At 50.1% G+C, this 7,672-nt stretch overlaps 1 protein-coding gene across 1 annotated transcript in view; it reads left to right on the forward strand.

Moving 5' to 3' along the window:
* Positions 1–7,672, forward strand: part of CELF4 (CUGBP Elav-like family member 4) — a 271,691-nt gene that overhangs the window by 76,415 nt on the left and 187,604 nt on the right. The window lies entirely within an intron of this gene.

Below are 7,672 nucleotides of genomic sequence, written 5' to 3' on the forward strand. Positions count from 1 at the left end.
CCGCCGGGTGTCTGGACCCCGGAGCCCGGAGTGGCCTCCAGCCCGTCCCGTGGGGTGCCGCCAGTGCACCAGCCAATCTACGTCGTCGGATGCGGGCTGTACCCAGGGTGGGGTTCGGGGCGAGAGGGGAGGGGGCGCCTCCCCACCCCAGGCTTGGCGCCAGAGTGAGATCACTGTGTTTATTGAAGGAGCCAGCCCTGGTCTTTGATAAACTATCGCGCCTCAGCCCTGGTTTATTCCTCCTGTGCGGGGGTGGGGTGGGGTGGGGGAAGAGAATTATTTATGTCCCCCCTTACTGGGTGTGATATCAGCCGTGGCTATTACCGAGGCTAGTTCATCACCATAAAATAAGCGTTTCTCAGGTCAGGGGTCTGCGTGGTGTCTCCTGTGGGTTCAGAGAGACGGGGGTGGGGGGTGGGGGGAGGGAGATTCTGGAGCTGAGATATACAGCTCATGGAGTATGTAAACATACATGGAAAGATGGGAGTGTTTGTGGGCATCATTTGATCAAATATACCGGGTTCAAGCTGTATTATGCAATGGGCACTGCGGGGAAGCACGTGTGTTCTATACGTGTGCTCACTAATGTTTACATATGCATGTTTACAATCTTACCCAGCCAGCAGTATGTAAACACACGTTGCCATTCCAGCCCCACAGCAGGAAAGGTTAACCAGGGAGACGGAGAGAAAAGCAACCCCCGTGGGGGCAGCCTTTCCTTTGTATCAGAGCTCCTGCTTTACCCGGTTAGGGGTGGGGAGGGCCTTCCTTCCGTTAAGACAGCCTTTGGATTGTATTTTTGTACTTGTGATTGCACAGCTCGGGACTGAATCATCTTAATAACATACCCCCGGATGCAAATGTATGGAAATCGTGCCCCACACGGGTTTTTATGTGGAGCCCAGCTCTGGCACGGTGGCCGTTCCCGGGTTGGTTTTTAGTGGCGCGGCTACATGCACATATATTATAGTAATTACTTTCTGGGTGCCCTCTGTAAGGTGGCAGAAATAAGCGCCACGTCGCCCCATGTTATGTGTGAGGCACAAAGCCACGGGGTAAGATAATCAAAGGCTTCTGAGAACGGTTTGTGCTGATTAATAAACTGTTTATGGTACTTTGTGTCGGGGGGAGATTGTGACATATTTTAGAGCCACCCATATGGAATAGAAAATACCACATTGTTATGGGAGGCCCTTCATCAGCTTGAGAGAGATTGCTGGGGAGTTTCGTGATGGCTGAAAGCCTGGTAGATGGGGAAACAGAAAGAGGAAGTGGGAGGGGGAGGTTTAGGATTTTTGAAGAGGGAGAGGCCCAGGTCGGGGAATTTCAGTAGCAAATGTGGATTGTTCTGGATCTAGCATTAACTTGTAGTTGTTTATTTTACATATAAGAGAATAGCTAAATGATGGAGTGTATTAGTTCTTTAATAATTTATAGAAATACTTTGATGTTGCAGTAATTACATTAAAGGTCACATATCAAAGGTAATTTGGTTGAGCAGCTGTGATGGTTTCTCAGAAGCAATCAATACCACTGTCCGTGGTGCTGATTTCACTAAGGGGCCTGCCAGATTAAAGAAGGCTTATTACCAGGCAGAAAGGCCCAGGGGAAATCAGGAGCACATTGGAGCGACGCGCCGGCCCCCCTTCCACCGATAATTAACACTGTTCCCCATAATCTGTGCTAATCCTTCATACTGGGAGATCCAGTGGCATTTTTCTGAAATCACAAAGACGAGTTGGGCAAGTTTTGAAGAAAGGACAGAAAGAAAATGTGAATGTATTTGGGGAGGTGGGAGGGCTGAGGAGAGAGTCCAACAGCAGAGCTAAAACAGAGCCTAGAGTCCCCTTGAGGTGCCTGGAATGCTGTCCTTTCTTCAAAGGCCTCACAGGGAGACTCATAGCCTCAAAGACCTCATCACAATTCTCAGGGCTGGCACAGCCCACAGGGGGAGAGGCCGGGAGGAAAGACAGGATTGCAGCTCGAACTTCCCAGGGCACATAGTCCCTGTACAAACTCACATGGAGGCAAATGAAAATAAAATGACCAAAAAAAATTATGCTTTAAGGTGGAGCCATTTGGATTCCAGAAAGCAGAGCTGGTGTTATTATTGTTGGTTGGTTCTCTCCTTTAAGATCAGAGAATGTGTGCCACTAGCAAATGCAGGGACAGGACCAAGCAAAATACCCTCGCCCAAAGAAATAATGGGTGTCCCTGTCAGCTGGGGCTGGGGCAGAAAGAGACCTCTTCTGGTCTGTGGTGACTACAGTAGGTGCCCCAGTGAGCTCACTCTATGTCTGACTGAAGAGAAAGAAATGGAAAAAAAGAACCTGGAAAACTGGTAACCTCAGCAATTTAGGCACTTTTCCAGACTTCAAAATCCATTAAAGTCAATCCATTAAAACCAGCCCTCCACTTTCTCACTGAGAAGAGAAGGAGGGGAGAAGGTAGTGCAGGCAGCCCATTCTGTTTCTTTCCCAGCAAGTTACAGAGCTAGCATCCTGTTGGCAGCAGGGAAAACAACCCCATTGTTGTCATGCACAGACACACAACCACAACCAAAACAACAACAAAGACAGAACTAGAGGCACCCCTCACATGTGTTCTTATTTGGGGACGGAGAGGAGCTGACATCTCTCTTGGGATCAGTGGGAGCTCAGAAACCAGACCACAGTGTCTGTTCTTACCATTCAGAGATCAGCATACCTGACGTCATTATTCAGAACCAGCCTAACCAAAGGATGGCTGATGGAGCCATCCCTGGACCAGTGTCACAAATGGATTCTCACTTTTTGAGTTGCCATGACTTCAGGAGAATGAAATTACTAAACCACAGACCCTCATCAGGCTCCTTGTGCTCAGTGTTTTCTGTCAGCATCTAGGCTGATTCCACTCTCCGTCTTTCTCTCTCCCTCACACTCTCCATCTCACTTTCCTGGCCCCCTGCCTCTCCAGCCCACCCTCTTCTATTCCCAATGTTTGTTCCACTATTTATGGGGCACAGTCAGCATGGGGCAGTTTCTCAATCCATCAACAAGTATTTTCTCAGTGTGTGCTGAGCGCTGTGCTTGGAGACCTGGCGGACACAGAGATTAGAAAAATGTATCCCCACCCCTCTTAGAGATATCCAAGTTGCAGACAGAAGCCACACACAGAAGCACGCGCACAGAGAGAGAGAGAGAAAGAGAGAGAGAGAGAGAGAGAAAGAAAGAGAGAGAAATGTCATCAGTGATATCAGATAGCACGTTGCTATAATATAGGTAGTGTGGACAATTGCTCAATAATAATAACACATATTTATTAAGCACTTACTATCTGACAGGCATGATGCAAGCATGTTATCTCCATTATCTCATTTTATCATGATTATCCCTGTACATGAGGACACCCAGGAATAGAGAGGTTCAACAATATGCCCAAGGTCACACAATTCATAAGTTGCCAAGCCAGACCCAATCCTAGATCCACTAGGAAAGCCCAGGATACCCACTTCTCTTTTCTAGGGCCACAGTTGCTTTAGAGAGGACACAGATGACTATCGGGTGCAGGAGTTCCCCAAAGGTTTTGTTCCAGATGTTGGCAAGGTAGGCATAGAGAGTTGGGAGGAAGATGGGTATGTCAGTGGGGGGCACTGTTCTGAGAACCAGCCTAGACACAAGGAACACATGACAGGTCAGAAGCTGTGAGCTGGGCAGATATCCGCTGAGAGCTCCCTGGGGCTGAGCATGCACAGGGAGCCTTTTGGAAGAATTCTGTTCCTTAAAAAGGTCCCTACTGCTTTGTCCCAGCTCCCCCTGCCTCTGGGACTTTGCAGGGAATTTCTTCCAGGAAGAGCTCATCTGTTTCCAAAGTTAGGAGTGTAGGGCCTCACGGGAGAAATTCTGATGAGAGAAAAGCAGGGGACATGACCAGCGGTGGCTGGCACTCTGCTCCTCTAGCAGCAAAGGGCTCCTCACCAGGGCTGCTGGGGGAAGAGCTGGGTCCAGTTAGCAGGAGGCCTGGAAGCAGAGCCAAGAGGGAGCTGGCAGAGGAGAAGGGAGGAGAGGAAGCCGGCAGGGGGAGAGGGTGGGGAGAGTGGGAGCTGGATCTGCTTGGTAAACATTAAAGTTCCAATTCACTAGCTAAAGATTGGCTTCTGTGCCCTCACTCTGGCAACCTGAGAATACAAAGCAAACCTGCACGCTCCTCTGGGCCATCTCCCACCCCCACCCCCCACCCCTGGCTCAGCCCAGTAGACATGCAGCATCGCTGCCATCACACCTCCTGACTCATGTCGCTCCAACTCAGGGCGGGTCATTTCCATGGAAATTCAATGTGACCTTCTTTGAGTTTACCAGGAAAGATGTGAAAATGGGAAAATTATATATTTTTTAAGTTCAATTGAATTTCTGGCATCATTGTGTCAGGATGGTCTCCTGTCTTTCGCCCTTCTCCTCTCACTTTCATTTTCCTGAGTCCCATTTTGTCTTCCTTTCTTTGTCTTTTTTTCTCTTTTTTCTTTATGCCTCTTTTTTCTCCCTTCTTGTCATTTTTTCTTCTGCTTTACCCCTCTCCTTTCTACCTTTTCTTCTTTTCTCCTTTTCATTTGCCTTTCCTGTCTCCTCTCTTCCTCCTTCCTTCCCACCTTCCCTCTCTCTTCTTCTGCCCACTCCACCTCTAATTGGGTCCCCACAGGGACTCTAGGGGGACCCCCACCAGCTATCCCGGGGCTTCCCTGATGAAGCCCATCTCCTCCCTGACAGCCCTGCCACGGAAGGATCCATCTAATTTTATGTACAACTTGTAAAGATGAATGATAAGTAGAAAGGATGCAGGCAAGAACAAGATGAATAAATTATAAAGGGCAGATGATGACAAGACAGGGGTCCCCAGAGACAGTGATATGATAACAGAAACTAAAGACGAATTTATGATGGATGTAGTTAGCATGTACGGAAGCCGTTAATTCTTCGGGATAGTTTTACAACTTCTAGTGATTGGCACAATCAAAGTGTTTTATTTGAGGGATGTGATGTATTTCCACTCATCTGTCCTGTAGGCACAGAGCTAGTTTTTGATTCTGTGTGGTGAGTCTGGGCCCCATCAGCTCGTGCATCTTCTCTCCCAGCTCCTGCCACCTGCTGAGTTTCTGCGTCAGAAAGTGGAGTCGTGCAAACCAGCTTCACCTCCAGCCACCTGGCCCTGCTGCTTTTCTTCTCATTGAGTGTATTAGTCTGGGGGCTGCTGTAACCAAGTACCAGAAACCAGGCCGGGGAGGGGGGGAGCTTATATAACAAGAATGTATTGTCTCACAGTTCTCAGGTTAAAAGTCCAAGATCAAGGTGTTGGCAAGGTTGGTTCCTCCTGAGGGCTGTGAGGGAGAATCTGACTCAATCCTCTCTTCATGTCTGGTAGTCTCGGGGGTTCCTTGGCTCATAAGTGGTGTTTTTATGTCTTCACATCATCTTCCCTGTGTGCTTGTCTGTCTCTGTGTCCAAATTACCCATTTTGATAAGTTATTTTGGATTGGGGCCCACTCTAATGACCTCATCTTAATTTGATCATCGGCAAAGACCCTACACCAGGGGTTAGGACTTCGACATCTTTTGGAAGGAAACGCAATTGGGCCGTAACACTGAGAAATGGGCAGCCCTATAGCTCTTCCATGGTGGGAAGAAAACCAGTTTTCAATGTTTGAGTTTCAAGGGTAGGGTGATGGGTAAGAGAAAGAGGTCCCACCAGCCCTTCCTCCACATCTCTTCCCTGGGGAAATGCTTCTTTTTTCCTCTCTCGGGGAAATAATTGACACAATCTTTCTTATTCCCCCATATTCCCTAAAGAGAAATATTCATCTGTCCTTTGAGGCCAGTGGGCACAGAAGCTACATTTGGGGCACCCTCAGACCTTGCCTCTCCTCTTCCCTCACCTGCCCACACTGGCCCGGGTGGAAAGGTGTCCTTATTTTTCAGGCAAGTGTCTCTCAACTCCCATAAGGACCATGGTGTCTTCTCTGTGGCCCTCCTGGCAGACCCCAGGCCTGGCCATGGCCTGTATTCAGTAAGACCCCCTAACGATTTGTCTGGAAGAACCAGAGAGGCTCTGTGTTCACAGCCATCATATCTAACTTGGAGGAGATGAGAGGCCCTGTGAGATCATGGACAGAACTTGGCCGGGGGTCAGGGAACCTGGACGCCAGGTTCAGCTTGTCCCAAACAAGACAGGTGTCCTGAGCAAAACCCTCAGCTTGGAACCTCTCTGGGCCTTCATCTTCTACACTGTAAAAGGAGGCGGTGGCACAGATTGCCCTGGAGTCCCTTCGAGCTCTGACGTTCTTGAAAATTCTAAGAATAATAGACTTGGCATTACTCACATCACTTAAGATGACAGAGACATGAGGGGAGAGTGGGAGGGTGAGGAAGAGTGTTGCCTGCTCTCCACTTCCTGGCTCCATCTGTAGCAAACGCAATAGAGCACAGGTCACATATGTCTCTCCCTGATGCAGACCATCCAGCCTGCCTGCCCCTGCGGATCTGCTCCGGGGCAGGGCCGCAGTGAAGGGCAGGACCCTGTGGCACAGCCACCCCTGCTCCTCAGCCATCAGCCTTTCCCCACCCTCTGCTCCAGTCTCTTTCTGAGGAAAGCAGGCAGGCATTTCACGCCAGCCTTCAGCATTTGCCCTGGTGTGGTTTGGAACACCGTTGCCGTCACCCAGATCAGCAGCAACCATTTTTATGGATCACCTGCCCCATGTAGAGTTCTTTCATGGGAGGCCGGGTGTCTGGCGTCAGACAAAGATGGGAAAGACAGCCCCTTGCGGGAGGAGCTACAATCAGGTTTGGGAGGCGAGTGTGAAGACAGCTACGATCCAGAAATAGCTTTATGTTCTGCAAAATGGTAGTGATGGGAGTTCCCAGGAGTTCGGATGACAGAGACTGTGACAAATTCAAGTGTCCTAGAGGAGCCCACAGCACCACGGTGGCCTCCTGCCCCCAGACTCTCACCCCTCCAATGCGTTCTTCATAGGGTGGCCCAGATTATCATAAAGCTCTGACCACTAAATCCCCTGCAGGCTTCCTGTCGTCCCTAAGAAGCACCCGGGTAGCAGACTCCTCTCCTGGCCATAGGCCCTCCCAGACCCACGGAGCCTGCACATCACCTTCCCTCAGGTCCCTCTTTTTCACACCATTCCCTCTGCCTGGAGGTTTCGAGTCACCCTTGGAGGCCCAAATCCAACATTACTTCCTCTGTAAATACGCTCCGGTCCCCTCTGAAAGCTTTCCAATCCCCCGGGGCACCTGGCGCAGCCCCTTGGTCCCATGCTGCCGGGTTAACTCTATGTTTCACCTTTCAGTGTCCCCGGACTTAGTGCTTCCCTGTGCCTGCTCCTGTGCCTGGAGCTGGTCAGAGCTGGAGGTCAGCGGGGGCATGGCTTCTCTTTCTGCTCATCAACCTCGTTGGCCGCTGGCCTTGTCACCTCCCAGTGGCACTGGAACAGGTCCATTCTCATGGCTCCTGTCCCATCCACATTCCCTCCAGGCCCCTCTGGAAAGTGTCAGCTTAGTTCAGGCTGCCAGCATAGATTTTGAAAGACAAGGTCTCACTAGCGATCTTGCTTTGAGGGAATTGAATGCGGAGTGGGAAGTGCTTGGGACCCTACCCCTCTGACGAAGAGACGCTCTCTCGGACAGGGAGA

Source organism: Myotis lucifugus, unplaced genomic scaffold, assembly GCF_000147115.1.
Source record: "Myotis lucifugus unplaced genomic scaffold, Myoluc2.0 scaffold_16, whole genome shotgun sequence".
Lineage (NCBI taxonomy): Eukaryota > Metazoa > Chordata > Mammalia > Chiroptera > Vespertilionidae > Myotis > Myotis lucifugus.